Source organism: Loxodonta africana, chromosome 8, assembly GCF_030014295.1.
Source record: "Loxodonta africana isolate mLoxAfr1 chromosome 8, mLoxAfr1.hap2, whole genome shotgun sequence".
In the NCBI taxonomy this organism is placed as follows: domain Eukaryota; kingdom Metazoa; phylum Chordata; class Mammalia; order Proboscidea; family Elephantidae; genus Loxodonta; species Loxodonta africana.
In genome coordinates this window covers 68,617,341-68,632,005 of record NC_087349.1, presented here as the reverse complement: position 1 = coordinate 68,632,005, position 14,665 = coordinate 68,617,341, and the positions used below count along the sequence as shown (strand labels likewise).

Sequence of the window (14,665 nt, the reverse complement as noted above, 5' to 3'; positions counted from 1 at the left end):
CCCGGGGTCCTGCAGGGAGGAGCGCCCCGTCGGGCGTTTCGGGCAGGGGCGGGGAGTCGGCAGCAGCTCCCAGGCCCCACGCGTTCGCCGAGAGGCAGAAGGCGCCCGCTCCCCCCGGGCCGCCGCGCTGCGCTGCGCTGCGGCGCGCACGGGCTCGGCGGGCTGCTATTCCGGCTTGCAGCTGCCGCCGCAGGAAGGGCCGGCTCCTGAGCTCCCTCCGCCCCCTTTCCTCGCCTTCTGCTGACGCTGACGTCGGACGAGGGACCTGGAGGGACGTTCCGACCGCGGCCGGGAGGCTCCTGGGGGCCGGGGCTCCGAGGTACCTGCCCTCCGGGGCCGGGGCGGGGGCGCGCCGGGCGGGCTGCATGCTGCAGCGGGAGGCACCCGGCAGCCGGGGCAGTCGGGGGCTCCAGCCCGGGGCTTACTCCCCTGCCCTTTGCGGGCGGTGGGTGACAGGAGGGCCGTCACTCCTGCCCCTGAGCCCCGGGAGGGAACCGCAGCAGCCCCTTCCCCTCCCCCGCCTCCTCCCTCGGGCCTGGAAAGGTCTGGAGGATGCGCACGCCAGGAGAGCGTGCGTCAGCCCCCTGGGAGCGGAAGGAAGAGTTCTGGCCGCCGGCCCTATCTTTGGCCCCCACGCAGGGAGTACCCCCACCCACGCCACCGGACCCCACCCTACCCCACCCATGCTGTGCCTCGCCTTCCCGGCAGCTCCGGGCATAAGACCCCGAGGTCTCTTCTGACCAGGAACTTGCATCCAGGGCTGACTTGTTGACAAGTCCACCTGCCACGGCGCCTGACGTTTGCTTTTCCTCTTCGCCCTAATGCCGGTCTGTGCCGAGGGCGGCAGGGAGCAGATGGGGACCTTTTTATAACCGCCAATGCTAGGAGGCCTGAGCTTGGTTCCCCGCGGGCGAGGTGCTCACTAGTTTTGGATGTTTGGGGATTCCTGCAAGAATCCCTAAGCAGGCCAGGTCCCTGCAAACCTTGGCGCTCCGGTTTCCTTTGGGTGCTGCCTAGTCCGCCTTTCCTGCCCAGGGCTGTTGGAGCTCCTGCTTCCTCCGGAGACGAATACATCCTGTTATTGTGTCTGCCTTTGCCCAAAGCGGCCCCTATTAACCTTTCTCACTCTGATTTTACTTGGAGTGACTTAAAGCCCCTTAGATTTTCTTCGCGGTCTTGAAAATACAAAAGCCAAAAGGCATTAACTGCCTGGTTGAGAAGAGGTATAGCTCAGGTAATAGTGTTCTCTTCTGCTAGATAGTATAAAAAGTCAGAAGGAATAAGAATTTTGCCCGTGAACGTGGGTGGCAACCTTAATATCTGAGGTCTGATAACTTTAGAAAAATTATCAAGGCCTGGAATATATCACCAATTGGTTTCGAAATGATGTTGAAAGTAGGAAGGAAGGTACATAAGGCCTTGGCCATTAAATCCATGTAAATTATGACTCATTGCAAACATGTTCCCGTCCAAACGTTTCAGTAATCTCTCCAGAAAAATCTAAAATTGGTCTTGAGGGGTGAAGTAAATATTAATTTGAATCAATGCCCCATATTCTTACCTTCTATTTAAAACACAGACACACGTATTCTAAAAATGCTTGTCAGTGGATTTTCAAACCAAAGATCTTTTTAGGTTTCAGGCTTTATTTTTCAAATAACATCTTGTGTAGAGAATACCATGGGGGCAAAATCAATTGATAATCCTTGTTGTTAGTCCAGTCGATTCCACCTCATGGCAAGCCAGTAAGTGCAGAGTCGGACTGCTCCAAAGGGTTTTCCAGGCTGTGGCGTTTCAGAAACGGCCAGCCGTGCTTGTCTTCTGAAGCGCCTCCGGGTGTGTTTGAATTGCCGAGCTTTGGGGTAGTATCAAGTGCTTCACCGTTTGTGCCACCTAGGGGCTCCTTATAATCCTTAAAAGCTCGAATATCACTGTTTGGTTAAAAAAAAAAAAAAAAAGAGATATATATTTATAATTTGTAGGACATGGGTACTGGGTTTTTAGGACATGTAGCTTTCAAGCTGTGCCTTTTTGTATTACATAAAAAAGAATCATTGTTGTCCAGTCGATTCCAACTTACAGCAACCCTATAGGACAGAGTGGAACTGCCCCATAGTTTCCAAAGAGCATTTGGTGAATTCAAACTGCAGGCCTTTTGGTTAGCAGCTGTAGCTCTTAACCAAAAAACAAACAAAGATGGTTGTTGAGTGCATTCCGACTTACGGTGGCCCAGTCTACGTATTACAAAGTAGAACTCCATAGGGTTTTCTTGGCTGTAATCTCTACACAATCAGGTCAACAGGCCTTTCTTCCCTGGTGCCACTGAGTGGGTTCGAACTGCTAACCTGTAGGTTAGAAATCGAATGCAAACTATTTGCGCCACCCAGGGACCTTACATCAGTGAATCTTTAGTAAATATAAGTTATGCAGACTTATGCTACAGTTAGTGGTACTTGTAATAGTGAAGAGAACTGAGGTTAAAATACTGACCCTGGATACTTTAGCCATGGATCGTGGAATGCTTACAGCCACTCAGTGGCATTTCCCTGGACAATTTAGTTTATAGCCATACACCTGAGTATTTGTCTGACTTTTCTGAGCATCTTTATTGCCATGCATATCTTTCCACTTCAACCTTATGAGAAGTGCCGAAAATTTTGTTACTCAGAAGAAAACCTTCACTGCTACCTTTTCAAGGTATTTGATGAAACTACCTTTTTATTTTCAGGTGCAGACAGTTGTATCAGAGGGGGGTGTGGCAACTGTGATATGGCATACTACAGTAAATTTACATTGCTGTGAACTTTAAAGTTGGAGAAACCTCATACAGGAGGGTGTGGGGAAAGGTCAGGAAGAATTTTTCCTCTGTGTTAGTCAAGCTAGGCAGCTAGAAGCTTAAGGGTAGGTGACCATGTTTATGATCAGTGCACTTGTAGCTACTGTCCTTTTTATTCCATCTGCAATACCAGATTTATGGGAACCGTGGAGAAGGATGCTATCTGCGCATCTTTGTGAGGCAACATAGAACACAAATTGATTAACTTTATTTTTACTCTCCCCCATCCTGAATTTGCCTCAGCCTACCATTAAATTCTAAGACTGATAGTGGAGAAAAAAATTTTCTTGACTCTCAAACTGTTATGTCCTATACACAGTCACATCTAGCACCTCAGAGGAAGTGCAGAGGTCACACAGGCTTTAGATTCTGATGGACCAGCACTGGAACCCCAGCTTCAACACTTAACTAGCCACAGGACTATGGGCAAGTTACTTAAACTCCTGAAGTCATCATTTCCTTATCTATGATGTTGTTGGGTATGTGGAGTCTGTTCCCAATCATACAACCCCATGCGACAGAGTAAAATGCCCCATAGCATTTTCTAGGCTGCAATTTGCTGGGTGGGTTGAAACAGCCAACGTTTCGGTTAGCAGCCAAGTGCTTAACTGTTGCGCCACAAGGGCAGGAAGATCCACCTGTGGGGTTGTAGTGGGGATTAGAGATAATATATGTAAATGCTTGGCACAATGAATAGGGCTCAAGTAGTAGATGCATTTATTCTTTCACGTGCTAAATACATGTGCTGTTTGTATCTGGAAAGGATACCACTGGCTTACCTGTGACAGGGTACCTGTTCCAATTTCGTTTTGAGTGATTGAAGTGATTTTATACCAATACTGAAAGCAGGCTTTTGAGAAAATACTCCCTGAAGTTGGGGAACGTAGTCTGTAGTTCAGGAACAAAACAAAGCTAATTTGTTTTAGTGGGGGTTGATCTTCCAAGCCCCTGCCACTCAAAAGCGGTCAATGGACCAGTGGCATTGGCTTCCCTGGAAACTTGTTAGAAATGCAGAATCTTAGCCCTGGCCCTCCCAGACCTGCTGATTTTGAATCTACATTTTAACAAGATCCCCAGGCTATTCAAGTATACATTAAAGTTTGAGAAGCATTGCTCTACCCTGGTATTTCTCAAGATCTAGTGTCCAAAAGAATCACTCTGGGGTTTGTAAATATGGATCCCTGGCCTAGCCCCCTCACCACACCTGCTGTTAATCAACACCTTGGGTGGCTTTCCACCACTCTTTGAGAAACAGTGCCCAAACTTTATCCAGCACAGTGCTTTAAAATGGGCTTCTTCCTTGACAAAGCACTTTGGCAAACATGATCTTATTTGATATTCATCTCCTGTGAGGTAAATTGTTATTATAATCCCCATCAGTCTAATATGAAAATTAAGACTGCATCACAGTTCACCCTAGATAATACATGTGGTAGATCTGGTTTGGAACCTCTATAAACCCTAGTTAACCATGCTTTGATTACTTCAGCATCCAAAATGTATATAAATGATTTGCACAAATACTAATAAATGGACCAGGACAGGAATGACTATATGTAGTATTTTGTACATGTTTTTAAAATGAAATCTTCCTTCTGTGTGACTGTGGGCCAGTTACTTCAGGTAACTGTTTTTAAGCTTATGTTTCTCCAGCCATAAAATGGAGATGACATCTCCTTGGCAGTGTTGTGAGGATCAGCAGTGATATGTGTGGATCACACATATCTCAGTGTCTGAGAAGTGGTAGCTCTTCCATTAAAAGTAGCTACTTGGCCCCAATGTAAGTGAAACCAGTTGCCATCGAGTTGATTCCAACCCCATGTGTGTTGGAGTAGAACTGTTGTGGTAAATGAGTTCCTTTATGTGGCCTTTTGCCTTGGTTCTTTAGAAAAACGGCTTGAGAGATTTTTCCCCTAAGCCCTGAGGATTTACCTCTGCCCTAGTTTTTCTATCTCAGAGGGTTTGTTACTTTTTTCCAGGTCAGTTGAGATTTCCAGGGTAAATTGTAAACAACTTGATGGTTTGATACTTTTTGTCTGACCTGGGTTGCAGCCTGCCCTGTGATTGGTATGTACCTTGCTGGATTGGTCAATAGACTGTGCAAATGAGGTGTCTGTAGCCTACTATGCAAATGAAGTGTCTGTGGATTGGTTAGTTTGTGCCCCCCTCACTAGATGGGGCCATGCCTTCGAATTAACAAGCAGCCAACCCCACAGAGGTTTTTCAGACAGAAAGAAGCAGGAAGAGAAGCCGCAAACAGAATGAAGCAGAAGGAAGAAAAAAGAGAGAGGAGGCAAGGAACTTCCTAAAAGAGCTGTAACACGGGTCAAGGACTGTAACACTGAAGACAGCAAGAGCCCCAGAAGTGGCCTGGTGGCAGAGCTGACAGCAACAGGCTTGGAAGGGGCCCTGTGGCAAAGACAGTGGTGACAGCAGGGTCAAGAGCAGCCTGTCCCGAGGGGGCCAAGAGGAGCCTGTCCTCAGGGGCTGGAGAAAAGCCTTCTCTTAGGGGACCAAGAGGAGCTGAGAGAACTGTCCTGCACTGAAGATGGGAGACTTTGCCTACATGCTTCCTGTTCCTGATTGTCAGTTGTAGCCTGTTGATTCGGATTCAGAATTGTACTCTGTTACTTCCTTAATAAACCACTTAACTGTAAGTATGGTCTGTGAGTGCTATGTGGCCATCGCAACAGATTATCAAACTCAGAAGAGAAATAGAGAGTGCCGCAGGAGGTACGTTTGGTGTCAGAATTGGTAAAAATTCTGGAGAGTGGAGCTATATCCGACCTCCATCTCATAGGGATCAGCCTTGGGCTGATCTTGATTGGCATTGTTCCCCCTAAAGTTAGACAGGTTCTGACACTACTTCTACACTCATTTTCCAACTGTTTTCGATGGCTGATTTTTTAGAAGTAGATTGTCAGGCCTTCCTAGTCACCTCTGGGTCGACTTGAACCTCTAACCTTTCAGTTAGTGGCTGAGTCTATTAGCCATTTGCACCATCCAGGGCTCCAAATGTAGTGAGAGAGAATGAATTCATGAAAGGCTAGGGAAGATGGCCGTATTGCTCATGATGAGACTCCTCAGTCTTTCCTGCGAAGCCAGATGCCATCAAACATTTGTTGAGTATATGCCATGTGCCATTCACTGTGCTAAGTACGGGGAATCTTAAGACCCAGACCCTTCCTTGCCCTCAAGGAACCAACAACCTGGTAAGGAAGATAGACGAGTCAGCTGACAGTTACATTTCAGCAAAAGCAGGGAGGCATGGGGGGTAATGAAGCCCAAGGCACAGGTACCCCACTCAGATGGAAGGAAGAGAACCTGAAAAGCTTTATGAAAGAGGTGACCCTTGAGTTGAGTCTTAAAGGGCCAATAGGAATTTGGCAGGTAAAAAAGGGTTGGAAGCAGGGAAAGCATTCCCAACAAAAGTGCCCACATACACAAGGCTCCAGAGGTAAGGGAGAAAATACTGGCCAATTTTCCTGATGTCTGGAACCTGATATGCATGTGTAGGAGCCTCAAGAGAAGCAGTTAGTGAGGCCATCTGTAATTAGCTCACAGTTGCCCTATATGTAGAGTGACCACAAAGATATCTGATACTTTTGAGAGAGTAAGACACTAAACATGAAAGAATGCCAGGACAATAAATATAAACTGAGACTGCAATAGGCAAACAGATGTATGGTCACCCTACTTATGTGCCATGGGAAGGGGTTTGGATTGGAGTGGACAGATACAGGAATAAGTTGCTTCTGAAAGCCTAGACTACATTCTGGCTTTTGAGATAGAAAGGACAAGATCTGTTTAATAGTTTTTTAGGAGTTAGAACAAAAAGAGCTTAGATATTGGCTGCAAAAGATGAGAAAATACATTTCCAAGTTGAGTCAGTGGATTTAGTGCTGGTAATCAATACACATAGCAACAACAAAACAATGTAGAGACCTCAGGAAGAAGAACTATATGGGGGTGGAGATGGAAAGAGAGAAGTTTGATTTTAGGTGTGTTGGATTTGAAGTGCCCACGAGGCATCCTGGCGAAGATACACTAGGGAGAAGGAAATGTGGGTCTGGTGCTCTGGAAGGGTGTTTAGTTTTCGAAGTCTTATGACACAACACTGGTGGTTGAAACCATGAGAGTGGATTAAATCACTGAGAGACCAAGTAAAATGTAACAGAAGATGGCTGAGTTTGGAGCCTTATGGATCACTAATGTATGCTATGTGGACGAAGGAAGAGGAGCTGAAAAAAAAAAAAAAAAGGAAAAGGATCAGAAGTGTAGAGAATGTTTCCCCAGAAATCAAGGAAGCAAAGCATTTCAAGAAAAGGGGTGGGGGGGGCGTGGGGGGAACATGGTCAAAGGCCAAGTGAGATAAGACTTGAGATAGACCCATAATGAAAGACTTTCTGTGGTATGGTGGAGAAAGGAACCAGCCTGTGTGGGCTTAGAAGAACTCTGACTGTGAAAAGGAGGAGGAAAAAAAAAAAAGTTTTCAAGTCAATTCGGACTCAGTGATCCCATGTGTTGCAGAGTAGTGTTTTCATGGCTGTGACCTTTTGGAAGCAGATCTCCTAGCTTTCTTCCAAGGCACCTCTGGGTGAGTTTGAACCACAAGCCTTTTGGTTAGTAGTGGAATGCTTAACTATTTGCACCACCCAGAGACTCTAGAAGGAGGGAGAATGGTAACTAGAGAGGGAGAGAGGTGGATTAAGGACAGAAAACAAGGGAAGCTGATTACCATTAAAGGGAAGGGATAATAGATGGACTGAGATAGGAAAATGGGGAAAAGGACACCATGTTTGATAAAGTAGAGGGCCAATGAAAATGAAGGAAACCCTCAATGAGATGGATTGACACGGCAGCCACAAAAAATGGACTCAAACATATCAACAATCATGAAGATGGTACAAGACCAGGCATTGTTTCATTCTGTTTTACGTAAGATCACCAAGACACAGAGCCAACTCTACCACAACTAACAACAAGGTGGGGAGGGCAAGGAGCAGAGACAAGAGTTACGGGAGGAGATATTCACGGACCTATCCCTTCTGAACCCTGGTGGTGTAGTGATTAAGTGCTACAGTTGCTAACCAAAAGGTCAGCAGTTCGAATCCACCAGGTGCTCCTTGAAAACTCTATGAGGCAGTTCTACTCTGTTCTGTAGGGTCGGTATGAGTCAGAATCGACTTGATGGCAATGGGTTTCGTTTGGGTTTATCCCTTACAAAGCAGAAGAAGGGAACGGCAGTGGTTACAGTCATGGTGTCGCATTGTTCCTTATAAATGAGCAGTGATGCATAGAATATGGAAGCTAAGAAAGAAGGTACCCAGAGCAATGCCAAGGCCATCGTTTGCCACAGAGGACGAAGAGGGAGACTGCATCACCAGCCAGGGGGATTTTCTGCCCATTCCTAGTTTCAAGGACCATGACACACTCCCCCCCTTCTCCTTCCTGAAGGCCAAAAGTTGAATGTTCCTGTACCTAATGCCATTTCCTTAGTGTTGCTATGGGCAGCACTAGCGTCATTGTGAAGTATGTAATGTTTGTATTGGGTACCAGACCACTCCTCATTCACTTCCTGCTTTTCCTGTCACCATACTGCTGACCTGGAGCCCAGTGCTTCTGCAACTTCCTGGTTACTCTGCCTAGGCCTACCCAACCAGGCATAAGCCCCATGGCCCTGTCTTTCCTGATCTCCATCATAAAGCAACCAGTCTTGTGCCTTACTAGCGCAGGGCTTTGCTGCTGTATAATCCCCATAAATTTCTTTCCTGGGAAAGCAGAAAAAAGCTGGAAAAGAAATCTTTTATTAATTCTTAAAGAGCACCAGTTAGATGATGAAGTATAAGCAAGGCTGACTCTGTGAGTAGGAAGGACATGAAGGTATAGAGTTCTCGCTTTCAGTATGCTTCACTTTGCAGCTGACTCTTAAGGTCCTCTTCTACCTGCTCCCTCACCTGCCTGGACTGCCTTCATTCCTTGCTCGTAAACCAGCCCCAACTCAAAACATGATTTAACTGCTACAACTTAACTAAGGGAAGTCCTCAAATATGGGCCGTTTCTGGAGAAAGGAGGTGTGGTAGTGTGTTTACAGAATTCTATGTGCAGTATAGATGTTTTATGGACCACATCTAGATGTCTGTGTGTTTCAGTAATTCAGGACTTTAATGAAACAGGGCTCACTCTGCCTCAGGAAAATTTCTTCAGTGCTGGGCCTCAGTTCCCTCATTGATGGAAGGAGGAGGTTGGACTAAATGAATTTATTAGTCCTGTGCAGGCATAAGAAGTTACTTGATCATCTCTTTAAATGGCTTTAAATTATGCATGTAAACAACCTTAAAGAGAACCTTGTGAACATTAGTGCCTCCCATTCTGATTGTTAACATTATATTTATGTACAATTCCATGTAGTTGTAGTCTCTACATTCACAGTTTCTGTTTTTTCTTCACCATTGTATTTATGTTATTAACAATTGATAGCTTTCTCTATATTTGTATATGAATTATATGTAATATAATTTATTTCTACATATATGTTTATATTTATTGATTGTCCTCATTTTTGATGATCTTATAGTAGTCCATTCACAGATTCTCATGAATCTGATTTGAAACAAATAGTACCTTTTACACATGTATTTGGACCTTTTAAAATACAACTTACGGAAATGTAGAGTGTGGCCATTTTAGCAATCATTTAAAAATAGGCTATGTACATATGTACCTATATGATTTTTATCATTATAATAACATTTCTGACTGAATAATTGCCAGAGATTCTGGGAATAAAGAGCTGTTTTAAGCTTTTTGTAGGTAGGGCAGAAAATTGGGACACCAAATCATGAAATTAATTCCTAGGTCTTCCGTTGATTTGCTAATGCCTTAGACCTGTCCAATAAAAATATAATAGTAGCCACATACGTAATTTTAAAATTTTTACTAGACAGATTTTTTAAACATTAAAAGAAACACGTGAAATTAATTTTAATAATATATTTTATTTAATCCAAAATATTATTTCAACATAAAATATAATATTAAATATACAAAGCAGAATTATAAAATGTAAAGAAGTATGTAAAAATAATTAAATATAAAATAGAATGTGTAAATACACATGTATATACATATAATATGTAAATAGTTATATAAGACATATAATACATTGCCTTCAAGTCGATTCCGACTCATGGCCACCCTATAGGACAGGGTAGAACTGCTTCGCAGGGTTTCCAAGGAGCAGCTGATGGATTTGAACCGTAGACCTTTTGGTTAGCAGTCAAACAATCCACTGTACCACCAGGGCTCCTTAAGACATATACTATAAATATAAAATATGTAATTTTTATAAATATGAAATGTAAATGTAAAGTAAGAATGAGACATTTTACGTTGTTTTGTACAAGACTGTCGAAATCCAGTGTGTGTTTTATACTTACCAAAGCCAACAAACTAAACCCGTTGCTGTTGAATCAATTCTGACTGATAGCTCCACATAGAACAGAGTAGAACTGCTCCATAGGGTTTCTAGGAGCAACTGGTGGATGCTAACTGCCAACCTTTTGGTTAACAGCTGTAGCTTGCCACACCTCTTAACCACTGCACCACCAGGGCTCCCGTGCCACCACAGCACATCTTAATTAAAATTAACCATATTTCAAATGTTCCGTGGTCTCATGTGTCTAGTGGTTGCCGTATTGTACAGCACAGTCTTATCTCAGATTATTTGTCCATAAAAGAAATTAAAGTTAGTGTCATAAATATTTGAAAGAGCCTTTTAAGTGGGAGAAAAATGTAGCAGTCTGCTTCCATAAAGATGACAGCCTTGGAAACCCTATGGGGCAGTTCTACTCTGTCACATGGGGTCCTGAGTCAAAATTGACTCAACAGCAATGGGCTCTAGGTTTTATAATTGGACTTCAACCATAAAATGCCATTTAAAATGTGATTTATGGTTAACATTTAGCCCTTTCATTTAATATTCTGTGCTGACAGTTGAAGAGTATAGTATTTCGTTATGGAAGTTGATTGAGACCTTTAACTAGGTGTTCCTTCATACTTCGCCTTTTGAGGTTAAGCTTTTAGAGAAAAGCCCACCATAAATATTAGAGATTAAAATCTGTATGCTAAATCTGAGTTGGTGTTTGAGAGTCATATAAACCAGTTGAAATAAAATCAAAGGTGAATATAACTTATACAGCAGATCTTGTTTTGTTGCTTGTTTATCTTTTAAACTACACTTTTCTTTCTCAAAGGCAACCGTTGGTTCTTTTTCTGTTTTCAGTCGTCTAGTCCATATTATCTTTTTTGCTCTTACGAATTTCTCTTGGGTTTGTTTTTCTCACTTTGTTATTGCTGCCATGATTTTTGTTATAGCACAAAATGCACCATCAGTCATCCTTGAAAAGGGGACTTTAAGCAAGAAAAAGAGCAGCATTACCTGAGACCTCACCCTTGTGACCAGTTTGACTTTTATGCTTTGTTTTGTGAGGATGTAGTCACTATGAGTTGGAATCGAGTCCATGGCAATGGGGTTGGTTTGGGTTTTAGTATTTTTAAATATTAATGTTTGCGATCATAGCATATTAGAGAATATCTTGGCTATTTTTTTAATTTCTTAGTAGATAAAACATTATATTGATATTTTCCTCTGAGAAACGTCTCTTGGAATAGATCGTGATGGCTGAAATGTGCATGAGGTTGTGAATTTGCTTTTAAGAGTTTCAATCCCAGAATTCCTCCCTGTGAACTTGACCTTTAACCTGATGTTGGATGAGTCTCCATTTTTAAAATTCTAATTTCGTCATCTTTAATAATGAAGATGTTGTGTTCCTTATCTTTAAGCTTCCCCTAAAGATATAAATGTCTCTGAAAGTAACTAAAATTAGTTTCTTAGCTTTCAAGACTGAGGGCATCTAGACGTCAGCTAGCCTAGTCCGTTTTACAGGAGAGCAAAGTAAGGCCAGATAGCCAAAGTGACTTGATGGAGGCACAAGTTTGTGGCATATTCACAGATTTACCGGCTTTTATTTTATATTGAGTAGCATGTTGGGAGATGAATTATATTGGCAATAAAAATATTTACCTTAGAATATAATTTTGATAGTTTTAGGGAGTTATTAAGCTTAATCTCTGTGTTTAATACTTGATGGAGCCCTGGTGGTAGAGTGGTTAAAAGCTCAGCTGCTAACCAAAAGGTCAGCAGTTCAAATCCACCAGCTGCTCCTTGGAAACCCTATGGGGTAGTTCTACTCTTCCTGTAGGGTCACTATGAATCAGAACCGCCTCAAGGGCACCTAACAACAACGTATAATACTTGAGCTGTTTTGAAATGTAAATGAAGTGATCATTTTAAAATATCCTCTGACTCTATTTCATTGACAGAAAATGCAGATTTTAGCAGTGACTTGCAGCTGTAGGGTTTAAATAAAAACTCATCCATCTTTTTGCTTCCTTAGAATTCTTTTGTAAGATTTGCTGACTCACAAAATTAAAGCATGACCCTGTTTCACATTTACTTGTCAATCTATGAAATGGTAACAGTCATTTGCAGGTGACACAAAACTCACCTAGACACAGAATCCATTTAAAATTATATAGAATGCTTGAATAATCATAACCTTATCAAAATCTAAAAGTTCAGGCTGTGTGATAATCTGAGAGAGAGGAAAAATGCCCATTAAAAACTAGCCAAACCATATTACTTTAATTAATGCTTAGCTTTTGAAAGGGTAGGAGTTTAATTCAACTTTTCACCCTCCATAGACATCTCCCTTTCTCAGCTGTGTAGGGGCATGATTTGGTTAATCGAGATTCTTAAAATAATAATTAATAGTTAATTATGCCATTTTTTCACTAATTCTACTGAAATTATTTTAATATACACAGAGCACCCTTGCTTTCTCTTCACAGGAAATTAGAAAATCATTAACACAAAAGAAAGTGACTAGAGATAAACATCTAGGAAAAAAATGGAAGAATACTTTGTACAAAAGAAATGTATGAACATTAAATTATTTTTTAACTCAGTACCTAGCACCTCTGACACATTTGTATTTCTTCTGTTCATTAGACAAGTCATCAGGAGCCTGCATGGACACCCCGGTTCTGATGCTAGTTGGCTCTGTGGTCACAGGCCTGTTACAGGCATCCATTTTAAAAGGAAGAGACTTCATTCAGTTGTTTCTCCACTCCCTTTATGCTCTAAGTTATATGACTTGTGTAGTTCTGAGATTATGTACCAGAGAAATAACCCCAAAGACCTGCATTGCCTCGGATCATTTGAAAGGCCTAATAGACTAGGAAAAAGCACAAAAGCATACGTTTCCACTTCTCTGAAAATTTATTTATAACATTATTGCATAACACCTGAATTTGAGTGAGTGAAAGAACAAAATGTTGAAAATAACAAAATATTACCAAATATTTCCAGATGAAGTTGATCTCTAAAAAAAAATGGGAAGATGGAGTAAGGAGAAGGTTATCAGAGCTAGTACGGTGTGATTGGAAGCTAAGTGCAAGGCACGTGCCACAAGTTTCCAGCATTTGTGATGGGCGGTCAAAAGACTAGCTGCCTAACAAAGACAGGGCATAGAAGGTGCTCACTAAGTGTGAAATAAACTCCATGGAATGCCAGCCCTTCAGTGGCTACAGAGTAAATCTAAATGCTGAAAGCAGCACGCAGTGTTCTCAAAGACTGGCGCCTCTGCCTCCCCAGTCACGTCTCCTGTCTCTTTAAGTTGTAGTAATGTACAACTGCTTATGGATGCTGTGCACGCTTCCACACACACCATGCCGTTCTTCTGTGGAAGCATTTGTTCATTGCTTCCCATCCACCTGGAATAAGATCTCTCACGTACACTCTTAACCTTTGCTTGGCCAGCAACTGCTGATTCTTAGAGCCTCACTGTAGAGGCCATGCTGGAACCAGCTTTATGCCCCCTGCTCTTTGTTCCTCTCACCCTTGGTGCCTTCCATGGCACTCATGGTTAGCATCCCCTGACTGCAGATTCTCCTTTTCAGTCATATGCAGTTAGTCCCCAAAAGTCTGTGGCATGGGATGATGTGTAATTTTACTGAGGTGTGGTTTTAAAGAATCGTTCTGTATTTCCTCAAACATAAGAAGCTGTTAGTTGTAAGATCCTACCATTATTTTATGTTCCGTTAAGAAAGAAAAATGACAGCCAATTAAACTGTTATCAAGCTATATGGATTGTAAGATACATGGCAGTCTCAGTAATGTTGAAATGTGAACAGAGTTGCGCCTTAGATTCAGTGATCTAGAATGCTGTGAAGCTGGTGTTTGGGAGTGAGTTGGTTTTACTAGGGGGGTGATCCTAACACATCATTTTGCATCCACATTGTTGCAAGACTCTTCTCCTGAAAAGTGTATTTCTTGTGGGGGAAAAATGGCCCACTTTCCAAAGAAAGCTAAATGTCAGTCTGCATACCGACTGAAGAGCTCTAACATAGAGCTAGAAAATAGGAATTTTGAATAAATTAGGAAAATAACAAATTTGGCCATGGCTCACATCTGCATCATCTACCATATGCTCAGCACAGATACAAGAAAAAGCAATTCTGGACTCAGTTTCAGCTAGTATTCCAACTAATAGTAACAATAATAAAAAATGTGCACTGAATAAAAGAGAGAATTCTACTGCCAAAGTTGGAAAGGTGATTGAGACATGAAACTGCACAGGAAACACAGCTCTCATGAATGTGATCCAAGGGGAAGCCAGTTGCCTGTTGAAATATTTTTTGTGGAGTAATAATGGAGTTGAGTATACCATTATGGTGAAATGACTACTAATCTTATTTTGACTCTGA

General features: G+C 42.4%; 1 protein-coding gene across 7 annotated transcripts in view; it reads left to right on the top strand.

The window, feature by feature from the left end:
• The first annotated feature begins 253 nt into the window (after positions 1-253).
• ICA1 (islet cell autoantigen 1) overlaps positions 254-14,665 on the top strand; it is a 144,508-nt gene continuing 130,096 nt past the window's right edge. For 6 of the 7 annotated variants that reach the window (XR_010322689.1, XM_064290012.1, XM_064290015.1 and 3 more), the window contains exon 1: positions 254-319. The gene's annotated coding sequence lies outside the window, so the exon portion shown is untranslated. The remainder of the gene's footprint in view (positions 320-14,665) is intronic. The other variant, XM_064290011.1, reaches the window with a different exon arrangement.